At 45.0% G+C, this 15,787-nt stretch overlaps 1 protein-coding gene across 1 annotated transcript in view; it reads left to right on the top strand.

The window, feature by feature from the left end:
* The first annotated feature begins 2,322 nt into the window (after window positions 1–2,322).
* Window positions 2,323–15,787, top strand: part of ELK3 (ETS transcription factor ELK3) — a 64,022-nt gene continuing 50,557 nt past the window's right edge. Inside the window, exon 1 of the mRNA XM_074375258.1 lies at window positions 2,323–2,728. The gene's annotated coding sequence lies outside the window, so the exon portion shown is untranslated. The remainder of the gene's footprint in view (window positions 2,729–15,787) is intronic.

Here is a 15,787-nt window from a genome sequence, read left to right as displayed (position 1 = left end):
CCCCTAAATTCATGTTGAAACCCTAACCCCCAGTGTGATGGTATTAGGAGGTTGGGCTTTTAGGAGGTAATTAGGTTTAGCTGAGGTCATGAAGGGGGAGCTCCCGTAATAGGATTAGTGCCCTTTCTGAGAAGAGACACCAGAGAGCTTGCTTCCTCTCTCCTTTTCACATGTGCGACTGAGGAAAGGCCATGTGGGGGCACCGTGAGAGGTGGCCTTTACAGTCCAGGGAGTGAGCCCTCTCCAAGAATCAAATCTGCTGGCACCTTGATCTTGAATTTCCCACTTTCCAGAACTCTGAGACATAAATGTCTGTTGTTTAAGCCATGCAGGCCAAGGCACTTGTTATAGCAGCCCGAGCTAAGGCAGCAGAAGCTGTCTAATGTAAGGGACAGAAGCTGGGGACACCTACGAGTAAAAGTTATTCCCTGTGCCTTGGGCAGAGCAGAGTCAGCTCTGAGTTACTCATTCTAATGAAGGGCCTGGCATAGTGATGTGGACAACCCAGAACACCAGAAAAACTTAGGAGGTCTTCATTTGGTCTGGGAAATGCTAGGGCATGAGTAAGTGTTTCAGAAGTGCCTTAAACAGGGAGGCATTTCTTCAGAACAATCAAAGCCTGATGAAATCATGTACATCTTTTCTCTCACATATTGGGAGTCTACAAAGATTTGTGGTGATCCTACAAAGATTTGTTGTAGACAATAAAAAGCATGAAAGCCACTGGTTTAAGATACACTCATGTTTGGCTTTGGTATACACTTTTTAGGTAAAGCAACATGGTGTTCTTAATTGTATGTGAGGTTTTTTCCCCTCACTAATAAACTAAGTTTGTGTTCTCCCAGTCCACAGCTGGATCATATGGGGACATGAAGTGAGCTCTGCTGAGTGACAGGAGAGGCCCACTAGGGATTAAAATGATAATTCCTAAAGTGGAAAATTAGCTGTGGAAAATCAGGGGTTGATAAATAGCTCTCTTCCCCATATCTTCTCCGTCTCTACTCCCAACCCCCACACTGCGTGTTTTCCCACCCTTATCAGAGGCTTCGTGGGCCTTGTCCCACCTGTCAGGAAACTATCCCCACCAGCCTGAAGCCGATACAGAGAACTGGGCGGTCCTATGAGTCAGGTGCTCTGACTGGCACTTGGGGCGGGGAACTGGTACTAACTAGAGTAAATTACCACCCTGCCCTTTAGAAGCTCACAGTTAGTAATAGTGAGAGATTCATAAACAAATAATCTTCAGAAAGATTGCAAAAATAAGAAACAAGTGGAGAAACTCCTAGAATGCTATCCTTTTGAAAGGACTCACGCCCCGCCCCCCAGGGCATCTGACTTAATTGGTTTGGGTTGTGTGTAAAGATCAATAGTTTTCAAAACACCCCCCAGGTGATTGTAATGTTATCCAGGGCTGAGAACCACCCAGACCTACAGAATCAGGAATTCTGGCGGTGAGACCAGGCAACGAGTGTTTTAACAAGCTCCCCCCACCCCCACGTGATGCTGGTGCATGCTCAAGTTTGGAAACCGGTGGTCTGCGCTGCTGGGGAGGGGAGGCTGGAAATGGAGGGGGTCCGGGGTGGGTGGTCCGTGAGGGATACTGCGGTGTGGAGTCCAGTTTTGAGACCACGGAGTCTCCTTCTGAAGCCTCGGTCACTCGGCCCCGTGGTCGCTGCTCATTTCTCTCGAGTCTTAGCAGGCAGGAAAGGTTGGGCCTGTGTTAAGGCCATAGCGACCGGCCAGAATGGGCTCTTCCTGGAGAATGCTGGCTTCCAGTTTATGGTTTCTCATCCTTTCCCCCAAAGTGGGCCCCTTACTCTGAGCGCTGGCTTTTAAAAAAAAAATTCCAGGCAGGAACTGTGTCCATCCTCAGACAAAAACTGTGCCTCCTTTTCTGCACATGCAACATCTCATCCTAAGCAATCACGCCCCTACCCACGATCAAGAAGCCCTTGACTCAGAGCAACCAAACCCCACTCCCGATACCCACTAGCCCCACAACTCTTCCATCCCAGCTGACAGAAAACAGCAAGTCCAGCGGCCTCTCCACTTCGGGTCTCCCTGCCCAGGCCAGCCCAGCAGGACAAGACCCCACAGCGGGGCCCAGCGGGGTCCCCAGCGCAGGGACCCCGGGGGGAGAAGCGGGATCCCCGGTCCCGCCGCCACCCAAGGTCAGCCCCCCAGCGCGTCGAGGGCAGCTTCTCCGGGTTCCTGGCCGCGTTGCCCGCCTCCTTCCCCCCCACCCCTCCCACCGTGGGGAGGGGCTGCGGCCGCACGGGGTCTGGAGGCTCCTCCCCGGGGGTGACCGAGCAGGAAGCGTGGAGCGCGGCGGGCGGGGGCACGGGCGCTGTGCGGGGCCGCGGGCGGCGGAGTATGCGCGGGCCTCGGCGGCCAGCCCCGGCGCACAGCCGCGGCTGGGGCGCGCGGCGCGGGGCGGAAAAGCCTGTTTACACAGACTGCACACCGCCTGGGGAATAATGCAGTAAAGGAAGTGAGCCGGCTCGGCCTGACTGCTCCAACTTCCTGCTCTCACACACACCAGAGGAAAAAAAAAAAAAAAAAAAAAGAGGAGCGAGAGAAAGAAAAAAAAGGGGGAAAAATCAGGATCTCATTACAAGAGCAACAGACCGTCTGCAGACGCCTGTCAGCATGGAAAGTCGGGGGCTTTCGCCCGGTTCCTCCTAGAAATTCCCCCGAAGAAGGATCTTGAAATCTCCCCCACATCTGGGTAAGTAGCGGGGTTTGTGCCTGTTGCTCGGACAGTTGCAAAGTTTTGTGGGGGGTGGTTTTTTTCGCTCTTTCTTTCTTTTCTGTAGCTTGGTGGGGGTGGGGCGGGTGGGCGCCGCTTCTGGGGCTGCGGGCCTGGGGCGGGGGCCAGCTACGGGGTGGGGGCGCCGCGAAGATGCTCCAGCGCCTGGTCCGCGCGCCGGCCCGGGGGCTACGGCCACCCGGCGTTGGCACATCCCGCCGTGGGGCTGCGCCGCGAGCCTGGAGGAGGGGGCGCGCGAGGGAATAGGAGACGGTGAGACTTGGGGTCCCTGGGAGGAGCGGGCTGCGTGCCGGGAAGCTGGACCACCGCTGACCTTCCAGCCAGGGCTGGGGCTCCCCTCGGAGTGGTAGTGGGCGCCGACGCTCGGATTCAGGGAGAAGACCGGTGGAGAGGGAAGCCGCGGGGCTGAGGGTCGCACCCCCTCTAGCTCGGCAGGTGACCCCAGCCCGGGTCGCCGCCCCAGGCGCACGCCCAGCCTGACTTTTAAAAGCCTGTGGAGTCTTTATTGGACACGGTTTTGGAGGAGGATTGGGAAGGAGATGGTCTTGGAGCCCCCAGCACTTTAGGATAGGGCTCTTCAACTTGCAACTGAATGTTGGCCTGTAATGCTACTGTACTTTTTGGGGGAGGAATTACAATTTGGAAGGTTAAAAAAGAAAAATAGAGGTCTCGGTTTTATGTTTTCTGAACCGAATCATCCTGACGACAAGCTGCAGTTAGGCGGCGGGTGGGGGTGGGAGAAAGAAATGTTATTTCAGAAACTGCAAAAGGGGCTTTTTAGAGAAAAAAAAAAAAAACGAGTGTCGGGAGAGTTTCTGGCTTGTCTGGAAACGGCAAGACTAATTGCCATGCGCTTCCGCTTTGAAACTGGCAGCAGACAGCATCTTGAAAATGACTCACTAGAGGAGCTCACAAAGAAACTGTGGTTTGCTGCTTCTCAGGTTTATGTATTTGTGCCTTTTACAGTTTCCTTTGTAGTGTTCGAAGGGTCACCCGCCCCTTCCCCGCCAGCCCCTTCCCACCCTCCCGCTTTTGGAAGCCCCTAGCGGGTCTTTAGGTCCCCCCAGCACCCCAGCCGGGAGAGGGGGGACTGGGGGAGGCTGAGTTGTTTTTGGAGTTGACTGGGGAGAGGGTTAAAGGGATTCTGCTGCTGCAGGGGGAAAAAGTTCCCTGAATTTTCCACTGGCTGCTGCAGGAAGAGAGAGCCCCTTTAGTCATTGCTAAGTAATGTCTGCACACACACCAACTAATCTCATTAGGAGTTTCCGCTGCTCGGCACAGGAGGGGTTTTGTGCAGCCACTGTCAGCCGGGGAGCCCTGCGCTGGCTGGCGAGGGAGACAAGTTACGGCTTTATTTACTTAGAGGTGCAGCCGCCCAACAAATCTTTTCAGGGCAGCATCTTGAAAACTTTGAAGTCACTTTAGCCATTTTGGATTTCGGACTTACTGGTGTCTCTCGCTCTCTGTCTCGCTCTCTGTCTCTCTCTGTCTGTCTCTCTCTCTGTCTGTCTCTCTCTCTCTCTGTCTCTCTGTCTGTCTGTCTGTCTGTCTGTCTGTCTCTCTCTCTCTCTCTCTCCCTCTCTCTCTCTCTCTGTAGTTTCTGTTGCCTTAGCCGCTCAAACACACCCATCCTCTCTCGTGTCTGTACTTCAGTCTTGGGGTGGGGGTGGTGAGGATCCGGAGGTGCTGAGAAACCAAGCATGTTCCAGGCATCTATTAATGAGCTCAAATTGATTTCTGAGTCTTTTTGCCAAACAAAATACCCTCTGATCTCTCTCCCTTTCTTCTCTCTCTGTGACCTACATTTATTTGGGAAAGGTCAGTTATGAGTTTCAGTTTATGGGGATTATTAAAATTACAAATTGTGTTAGGAGGGCACGTGGGTCAGACAGTTAAGAAGACTGTCCTTAAGTGTTTTTAGAGTTTCCAGTAATGACCCTGCCGGCAAAAACCCCTGATGGTCATTCTGTGCCAAATATAGCAAAGGCCTTCTGGACTTTTTTTTTTTTTTGATTTTTGAACCTTTAAATGTTGGAAATACGTAGAGTTACTAAAAAGGTAAAGAATTTTAAGGAACCTGATTGAAACTGTGGGGTTCCTTTATTGACAAGGACTTGCTGCTCTATTGAGGATTTTTTAAGATGTCAGTGTTTTTTTTTTTTTCCTGGTGGCAAAGCGTGTCCTAAAAACAACCCAACCAGCCCAACCAGAGTGTGAGTCAGTGGACATAAGTACAGGATGTCCCTAACGCCGCACCTGGCACGGAGTAGATGCTCAATAAATTGTTGCATTGAAAGCTGTGAGTAGGATAACAGAACTTACAATAGGTAAGAAGAAAAGCTTTCCAAGGCTCACATCACTCTGCATGAGCATGCCTTAAGGATGAAGGTTGTAGATACTCTCCTCTCAAGGTAACATTTCCTTCCAGACACAAGGGATGTAGAGTTCTTCATTCCAATAAGTTATTATTTGGAATGCATAGTATTCACTTATTATCAGTGATTCTCAACTGGGAGTAATTTTGCTTCCCAAGGGAGATGTGGCAATATCCGGAGACATTTTGGTTGTCTGTCATCATCAGAGGGGGTGCTATTGGTATTAGTGGATAGAGGTTGGGTTGCTGCTAAACATCCAACAATGCACAGGGCAGCCCTCCACAAAGAATTTTCCAGCGCCAAATGTCAGTAGTACCCAGGTTAAGAAGCTACTGTTTACATTGATAATGGTAACTCCTTATATGCATTCATTCACTGAACAGGACATTTAAAAGTCATCACTGGCATTGTGGCCACAAGAATAACACAGTATCCATGAATTTTCTCTCCCTTTCTCTCTCTTTTTGGTCAGTGATATGCAGTTGGCATCTGATGACATTTTGGTGGTGTACCTTTGTGAGCTGAATTAGACCATCACTGAGCCTCGTTCACTTGGTACTAGTGCTTTTTAGACCATAACGGCAATCGCCCAAATGGGTGAGAACTGTGATTTTTTTCAGCCGCATTTGAATTTTGAAGTTTCCTAAACATTTATTAAAGACTGCCTCTTTTTCTTATTTTTTAAAATTAATAATTCAACACTGCTATTATACAGTTACCATAACTCTGAGATCATATATTGAAATTTATATTTGTAATAATTTTTTAGAACTGGAATCTTTTCCTGAAATTGGTTTTAAAGGGCTTCCAGGCAGTGCATATAAATTAAAATATTCCTTTCTTCGCTGTCAGATATTGGATTTTGTGTGTTTTTTGCTACCCAATTGTGTATCTGTCTGAATCAAGAAACCAATATGATTGCAAAACATTACCTAAAACAAAACAAACCCAAAACACTTTTAAAAATAATTTAAGGATGTGATTTCCTGGAGTAGAGTATTTTATCGCTGATGGTGAAATACTGCTTACTAATTAATGGCTTTGCTCCTTTCCAGTCCCAGGGAATGATTCAGCTATCTTCACGTTTCCCAAACCTAGGGGTCGGTCCTCATTCAACTTTAAAAGCATTGGGTTCCCTGTCCATTCTGGCTGTGACCTGGCTGCAGGCAGCTGGCTTCTGTCCCTAAGGGCCTGCACCTACACACACACACAGTCGGCTCTGGTCACTTGAATGAAGGTCCCCACTCTTGGCAGATTTTTCTGTATGTTTAAGGCAAGAGTTTTCTCCATAATGTTTATCTATAATTCCTCTTTGCCTTTGTAGATTTATGACCTACTTGCAATCACATTGGTATAGCAATATTTTCCGAAGTTTAGTTGGTTTTCTTGGTTATAAAAAATATTAATGTGAATTACCTTAGGAATATTCAGCAAACCCCAAAGGGAAAAAAAAAATTAACACCTCCCATAATTCCACTGTTAACATTTCTGGTCTTTTAAAAGAGATACACACATACACCCCTGCACATGCATACACATAAAATTTTTAATTGGAGTCACACCACACTTTCTGTTTTATAATTTATTTTCACTTAACATATCATGTAACACTGTTTAATAACCAGTACTAAGACTAAAATTACCACACAGAGAGCTCATATTTATTGATCTAATAAATGTGTTGACTCAACAGTGGATTGACATAATCTCTACATGGACTTGTTCAGTGTTTTTGTCTCTGTGGCTCCAAGTAATGTTCTAAGAATGCTGCCCTCTTGAAAGACTGAATTCATATGTGCTATGAAGTTTGGGATTGTGATGAGTTTCTCTATGATTTAAGGATGAGTCATGATTTGCAGTAGAATATCAAGAGGTAGTAACAGGAAGTCCAGGGTGCTACACATCAAAATACAATGTTAAATGATGAGAAAACAGAAACTAGGTTAGACCAAAAGTACCCCTTGAACGTCTCAAAGGAGGAAGGTGCCTCTTATACACCCGATGACTCTTATTTATTACTGTTTCATTTTGTATCAGTAAAGTTTCCAAACTTTGAAATTGGTATTTGAAATTGATTTTCAGTTCAAGATTACTATTACCCTTGGCTAGTTTGAATTCAGATCATCCAGCTTTTTGGTTGAAACCATGGCCGTGAGACCGTGAAACCTCCAGTTTTGCTGTTTATAGTACAGCCCACAGTTAATGGAATCATCAGCACGCTTACGCGCGTGCGTGCGTGTACTGTTAGCAAATCCTAAGGCCCTCCAAAGAAGGGTAGATCATTCAGTCTTTTAAGCATCTATTCTGTGTAGAAATTTGAACTCCCCATCATTGCTCCCCACAACCAAAATAAAAATGGCCGTTCATTCTTTACTAAACTTTGAATTGGTCATTTCAACAAGTTGTAATTTGGTTGAACTGCCACTAGGAATTACTCACTGACCACTTTGTGTGTTTTAATTTACGTTTGCTGGGAAGAAATTATTAAGAATTAAATGGGATTATTTTATAATTGGCTGTGAGATGGATTTGCGTATTTTTAAAGAAATTGAGATGATGGTTATACTGATGTATTTGAGTTTGAATTGGACTAAAATGAATTTACTTGCACACGTGCTCTAAAAAGAGGTTCTAAGGCACATAGCATTGTTTGTATTTCTAAAGCTACCATATCTAAGCATAGTTCTTAAATTTCTAGGTGTAAATATGAGAGTGACAGAGTAGGTATACACTTATCTGATACTTTCTCTTACAGTTTGGTGATGTTAGGAGTCTTTTTCTCCAAGCAGTCGAATGAACTGAGACCCTTGGTGTCTTTTTATTTTTTTTTTTCATTGACATATAATTTATGTACATTGAAACTGCACAGATCTTAAATGTTATTGTCTACACACACCCATGTAATTCCCACCCCCTACCTCCAACTAGAGAATATTTCCATCGCCCCCAAACATTGCCTGGCTATTTTTTCAAAATATATTATGGTAATTTCATGCTTCTGTCATGTTATTAAGCCCCAGAGCACCTGGCTAAAAGACAGCAGTATTTTTATTTAATCTGCATGGTTAAAAATAAATCATCAGAATATGTGGATTTCCTCATCATACAGTATGAGGAAGAAAATCCCTTCTACACTGGTTAACACCACTTAAGCTAACCAGAAATAACATGAATGCTGAGGGGGAAAGTTGATTCTCTTAAAACCAGTTGTGTTTCGAGGCTATCACTGAACCTCCCTGGACCTCGGTTTCCCTGGCTGGTGGTGAAGTGACCGATGTAGGGAGGTGGGGTTGATCCCTTTCAGTCAGAAGTCCCATTCATGCATGGGGTTTCTGGAATGAAGAACTTGACTTCTAAGAGTTGTGACAATGTGATGTGAATGTTTTTTTCATGCCCAAGCAGCCAGTTTTGAGACATATATGGCAATTTTTAAAAACTGCTGTTTTGTGAAGGGAAAGGGGTTCCCTATAAGTTTCCCTTTCTATCCCATTTTGGACCTTTATTGAATAAGGAACACCTGAAGAAGGGTCAGTATTTGCTGCTATTTCCCTCCCTCCACTTTTTGAGGCACCATTCATTTCTGAAGACCCACAATTCCTGGGAACACCAGTAACTGTCTGTGGGTTGGGTGCTGAGTAGGCCCAGGTAAGATTTTGATCACCAGGTCAAATCCCTACTCTTTCCTTCTGATAATCTTTGAAAATACTCTCCTCCGGTGCTGGATCTGAGAGGCCCACATTCCCTGTCACCCTCCTCCAGTCCCTTCTCCAGCCACGAGCTGGAGCAGTCCTTCAAGCACAGATCTGACCATGTCACTCCTCTGCTTACAGTCTCCCAGTGGCTTCAGCTGGAATAGAGACCAAAGTCCTTAATGTGAGCAGCGAACTGTGATTTGGGCCAGCTATACTGGCCTTTCCTCAATTCCTCAAATGTGTAACGTCCCCCGTGGCCTCTGGGCCCTTCCAAATGCTATTCCCTCTTCTGGGAATTCACTTCCATATCCTCTCCCATCAACGTCTCTCACTCCAGTTTCTAGCCAGTTAGTCTCAGCTTGACCATCTCTTCCCCAGGGAAGCCTTTGGTGGTCCTCCAGACTAAATCCGTCTCAGTTATCCATCCCTGGCCTTTGGAGCCCTTGTACAGGTTTTATTTCCAGGCTTCCTCATTACTCGAGTTCTCCCTGTCCAGATTCTTACTATCCAAACACAGGTACTGAACAGTTTCAGAGAGAGATTTCTAGAGATAGAGCTGGTATTGCTCATTATTTGTTAGTATTTCTTGCCCACAATTCAGGAACCAAGCAGAGTTGATAGCACGCCATCCCTTGTTATCTGAAATCACCGTCCAATTCATTAGATTGGGAAGTGGAGGATACCTGCACATGTATGCGTCAGGATGTGTTTCACATCTGTCTTGCCCATTAGTCTGGAAGCTCCCTCTGGGCCTGATCTGTTTTTCTCATCCTTGTATTTATCCTGACCCTTTGTACAATACCTGGCATTCACTGAATTAAAAGCAATCTGAACGAGGAAAAATTTGTCAGCGTAGCACCTCTCCCCTGATTTGGCCAGTAGACTTGATAAAGCACTTTATTGCTACGCCTAAATCTGACTCTTTCTTAGACTGTCAGTTAGTTGGATTAATAAGAGGCATATCTCTTGGTTAAACCAAAGAGATAGCCAAGAATATCCTCCATAGAGGATGTATCATTTTCCAGAGTTTGTGGCCAGGCTTGCAAGAAAAGTGAATGTACAGAAATCAGGTTAGCATGTTAAACACCTGAGAAGACAGACTTTAGCCCTGTAGTTGATATCAGTGTTATACTCAGAATGGTTGGTGAGCAGGTAAGTAGCTCAAAGAATCTCAGTGTAACGTTCTTTCCGTATTAAAATTAAATTAAAAATACAGCAACCATCATAGTCCTTTATCAAGACTTCAGTTGACCGAGTTTTTATAGTTCCCTTGGGTTGAGTTCCATGATATTCTCAGTTAAAAATACTTTTTCACTTGTACTAAAACCTATGTGTGTTTGGTTCTTAGCTTTTGTAATTAATAAATGGTATTTCTGATTGAACTTTAAAATAATAAGACTCTGCCGGTGTGATTATGAAAGGATGAGTGGTTAAATACCTAAATGTTTTCAGTGAAGGAGGGCTAGATCTGCTATTAATTTCAGCTGGGTTTTGCCAAGGAGTGGATTGTTGATAGTCAAACCTTGATTAACCAGAAGGCGTGATTAAGCAGCTTTTTTTTCTCCCTGCATTTAATTGTCAGGAGAGAGAGATGAAAACAGCCACCACCACCACAACAAAATAAGCCCCAGAATTTATTCCAGGCTGTGCTCCTGGCTGACTGCAGGACCTCTCTGTAGGAATTAACCGCAGGGATTCTCCTACTCTATCTACCTCGTCACCCTCAGAATGATGGCAGTGGGGCCCAGAAGGGTCAGATGCTCTACTAGGCAAGGGAAGAGGCTGTAGATATGAGAACAGTTCTCTAACACTAGCCGTTAAGAAGAACACTTCTCTGGTTAATACTCAGTGAACTGAAAATGTAACTTCCCTACTGTCCTCTTACTGGAACTTGGAAGGTTTGCCTTTAAAGGCCAAAATATAAGCCCTGGTTGTCGGAGTTCATTTAAAAATGAAAGAGAAAAGCATTGGCAGATGGGGAGGGGGGTGTGCACACCTGGGTGTGTCTCCATAGATGTGGGCTACACGAGGGATGCCTGAGTCTCGGTGTGCGGCAGCATGTGATCTCAGTTTCTGCTCCTTCTCTGTACAGAGGACTGGAGCATACGGGAATGTTTGCTGAACCTCTGCATCCCAAAGAATCATTATTTCACTGTGAGAACTCAGGAGGGATCTTGGATTTTTGATATACTGAGAGGAGAAGGCTCAGATTCCTCATCATCTCAGGAAGCCCCATGAAGAATTTATAGGAAGGGACCAAACCACTTGGCGTTATTTGGAGACACTGTGTGGATACAGCGCCTCGGTCTTGTATGGTCTTGTATGGTCTTGAGTTTTGAAGTCCTCTGGAATCTAGAACTCGAGTGTCGGTAGGAAAGTTGTTTCTGCTAATGCCCCTGCCTGTTTTTCAAGCTTCAGATACTGATCCTTTAGACCAGAGGGTGTTGGGTGGTAGACATTGCTGGTTGGTTGGTTGGTTTGTTTCTTTTTTAGAGCATTTTAGAATAAACATCTCCAGATTCTCCAGGTGATATTCGGAGTCAGGGTTGGGACTGATTAAACCCCAGGCAGAGATACGTTGACGCATCCTTGCTGAGGCTTTAGTGGAGGGCAGGGATCCTGCTGACGGCCAACTGCATCTCTTACAGTCGAGGCAAAACCAGAAGCATCGCTCAGTCAGCCCCCCAGGCATCCCTGACTGGGCTTCACTTCTTTAGCACTAATTCTCAATTCTGTGCTTATGATCCTTGGATAAACTGAGTAACTTTGAAGAGTGTTGCCGATTTCTTAAAGTGAATTACTCTCATTATAAAAGGATATGCTGAGGTGGGCAGGGTGTAGCTCAGTGGTAGAGTGCATGCCTAGCATGCACGAGGTCTGGGTTCAATACCCAGTACCTCCATTTAAAAAATAAAAAGTATATGCAGTTAGAAGATGTCTTGAATCAAACAAAATGACCCAAGAGTCCTAGGGTTCTCAAAAGCTCAGCATCACTGCTCTCAAGTAAGAGCCCCACCATGCTTTGATTTAAATCAGAGCTGAACCACAAAGACAGCATCCTCCTCCAGCTTTTGCCACATCCGTTGTTGTTGTTGTTGTTGTTGTTGTTTTTTAACCTAAATATTAAGACCTACCAATTTGTCTTTAGGAAAGTAGAAGCTTTAAGACCTTGATGTAGAAGATCATATATTTACCAAATGGTTAAAATCCAGAAAGGGGGGTTTTCTTTTGCAAAAGGAAAGGATCATCTAAAACAGAATCTGTCATTTATTCTGTACAGTTGATTTATTCAGGCGGGACAATTACTGGAAGAGTAAGTAGAGGAACAAATCGTATGTGACATTTTAGGAAAAAATTGAGCCGAGTTAGTGGATGGCAAATTCCTGAATGGGAATTAAGGGTCGTGAGGGTTCCTTAGGTATGTGTCTGATGTTGAACGCTGATGCCACCAGCTGCCGTTCTTTCTGTGGGATGCTTTGGTTGGCCTCTTGAAGGAAACACGTGTGCACACCATCAGCCTGACATGAATGAATGAACTGTCTTCCACTTGATGGCAGTTTTAATGTTACTTTGTTCATTTATTCATTGCCGCTCATTGTAGTTTTGGGAGTCAAAAAACAAGTTTTACATAAAAGGCATTGGGAGAAGATGTCATTTTGAAATCACTCCCTGTTTATTTTTGCAACAGTTTTCTTAGAAATAACTGTACTCAACAGGAACACCAAGATACTTTAAATGTGTTCCACTTACTGTGGTTTGTTTACAAGTCAGGCTAGATTTTAAATGGACATTCCATGAAAAACAAGATACCTTTTGCTTGCTATGTTAACTTAGCGCCATTATAATTTTTCTTTCTTTAAAAAGAACTTTATTAGAAGTTATTTAAATGTAGAAGAAACTGCACTTTGGCAACACAATCGTCATATGTAGCTAAGCTTGATATCAATACAAATATGTGGGAGAAACATATGCATATGGAGGCTGTAAAGCTATATAAGGGAGAGTCTACCTTAATGACTTTAGAAGCAGCTAAAAGCCCCACAGATGTCCACCACATGAGCAGGTGATGATATTTTGAAGACTGAAGGATCACTGTTTTTTCATAGATCCCTTCCAAAGTGAATACATTATCATACCAGATTGATGCAGAAAAGTTGAGGCCTAGAATTTGCATTTGCTAAACCACGCAAGAGTTTTGCCAAGATCACTAGAGTGGTTGACACTAAAGTAGCCGCAGACTCTAGAAGCCTGGAAGGATCCAGTTCCCTGCTTAGGTAACCATCCCGGAAGGCAGCTCATTATGCATCTCAAAAATCCCTAAAGAAGATGTCACAAATACCCGTAAATCAGACTTATTTTTGCAACAATACTATATATAGGAGGACCCAAGGACTAGCTAGTGTCAATATTTTTCAGCCAAATTTTGACATTTCCAGAAGCCAGCATGTTTTGTAAAATGTCACATTTCAGAAGAGGGTGTGGGGGAAGGTTTATAATATTAGCCATCTGTAAATTAGCAGTTCAGATGTGCTATACTCTCACGTTTTAACACTGATCATATACTTCTAAACAATGTCGAGATCAGCTGATGAGTATCACTTTATCTATGCACTGTTTTTAAAAGACATATGAAGTGGTTTTGGTGGATTTACTCCAGGAAGAGGGAAAGATAACTTTCTCAGGAGCTTATGTTGGAGACCATTTTCTTTAGTGACTTAACCATCCAGACATGATTGAAGAAATGATACTATTTTCAGTTCTGTAGAGGAGACAAGGGAGTTCCCAGGTTCCCTGGGAAGACCGTAGCTCCCTCCCTCTGCCGGCCACTGCCAGGGCTTTCTGAGCTGGAAGCAGAGGGTCAAGGGTTCCTCTTGCTCCATCCCATTCCCGAGATTAGCGGCCCAGTGTGCCAGGCATGCGTGAGAAGCAGTCGCTGGTGAAGAGACATGTTCTGCTGGTGGCAGTGAATGAAGTGGAGACAGACTGAAAGGACCTGGAGGAGGCTTTGGGAGGACAGGGGAGCAGGAGCAGGGGGTCACGCTAGAGAAAGTATTGGGGGAACTGGAGATATGGGTCCCCAGGGGAGGAAAGGCTCTGAGCCTTTCCCTGAGGTGGAACGAGAGAGGTAGGAGTGCCATGCAGATGTTGGAGGTGGCCCAGAGCGGCGGCACTCAGACCAGGGGGAGGGGAAGGTGCACAGATGACTACCTTTCTGCCAGGAAATGCCCGCTGCTGCAGCTGGACTGGGATGCTGAGCCCAGCTGTGCTGACTTCCCGGTCCCCACGGTCCCTCGGGGATCCTTCTGAGAGGAAGGCATGGTGTCGCAGACCACGCCTGACCCCACCCGGGACTCCTTCCTCCCTGGCCTCGTGTCGGCCCAGTGTGTGTGCACACGGGTGAACGGGACAAGGCAGACGTGATGCTGACCATCATTTGTGTGCAAGGCATTTAAGAAACAGCCCGAGGAAGGAGGGCACCATTGTGAGGAAAAACACATTGCTGGAAAAAAAGAGCACTGTCCAGATTTTCAATTAGTGGAGCTAAGATCTGAATTTTCTTTTATTAAACATATTTTATCTTGCCTTTTTTTTTTTCTAATGTTTCCACTGGGTGGTGCTGCAGGAATTCCTACCTTTTGCCTTGGATCTACCCTTCCCAGAAAGACGCCTCTAAAGCATAATAGGAGGAAGTCCTGATTTAGAAAGATTTTACAGTTTCAACACAATAGCAGAGTTTAGAGGATGCTCTGGCAGGAAATGTTTCAGTTTCTGGATGTGGAAAAACCACCATCATTTCGTATCATGCAAAAATGTTCTTACTACACTGTGGATATACTTGTGGCCTGCGCCAGCTTATTATTTAGCACAGAAAAGCTTTCAAGGTTATCTGACAGATTATGGTTTCATTCTAGGAGAAGTGGTATGTAAGATTTCCTTTATATTCGATTTTTGTGAAACTAAGTAGAGTGTCTAAGCAAATAAACATTTGATGTTCAGGCAACCACAGATTAAAAAAGAATCTCTCTGTGAAGGCTTTATTGGAAGCTGAAGGCATTATTCCATTTTTATTTTAAAGTTTATTCACACAATGTATTGATCAAAAGGATATCTGAGATTTTTATTTTCTAAATACTCTTAACCATAAGAAGTCTTTTAGTTTGTTAATCCTCATGTATGGAGGGGGATAAGGTTGGCCTTAGCCTTGTTTTACAGATTAAGAAGTTGAAACAGAGAAGTTAACATCCCTGCCTGAAATCGTGTGACTCTTTAAGGCCATGACTACTGTAAGAATTTATGTTCTGACCTCCAGTGGTCCCTCTTGCACACAGGATCGAATTTTATTAATAGTACAGAAATTTAGGTAAAAGATTTTCCATACAAAGGCCTATGAAATATAAGAATCAAGGGTAGTGTAGGGGGAAAAATACCCATTGGAAATTAGGGAGTTCATTAAATTGAAGGTCAAGTTTAGAAACAGGATTTGGAGGAAGTTTTACTGAATGCAGAAAACCTTTTTATGTTATGCATGTGCTGCGATCCTCCATGAAACCTGAGATACTGCTTTCTTAGACCCTGAAACAGAGCTTCCCCAGAGGTGTTTGCTTTTAAAGGAAAACATTTTAGCCCCTGCTGGGTCCTCCCTAGGTGACACCCAGTCAGTCACATAGTTGCAGTGGGGCTCCCAGCCTGTCCTGATTCACAAGTGAAGTGTCTCTCATGATTTATCTCATGGTTACATGAGATGCACGCAGGTTTGGGCCCCACTCTGGGGCCAGGCAGATCACTCACCTTTCATTTCTGACTTCTGCCCTCATGTTCCACCATCCAGTGTGCACCTACCCAATGGGAGGATGGGCTGTTCCTGTCAGGAAGGAGCTAAGCTACAGAAGGCACAGCTTCTCACATCCTGTCTTCATCATGGGGAGGCAACCTCGATGATTTAGCATTTG

Source organism: Camelus bactrianus, chromosome 12 (assembly GCF_048773025.1).
Source record: "Camelus bactrianus isolate YW-2024 breed Bactrian camel chromosome 12, ASM4877302v1, whole genome shotgun sequence".
Taxonomy (NCBI): Eukaryota; Metazoa; Chordata; class Mammalia; order Artiodactyla; family Camelidae; genus Camelus; species Camelus bactrianus.
This window is presented reverse-complemented; position numbering and strand designations above follow the sequence as displayed.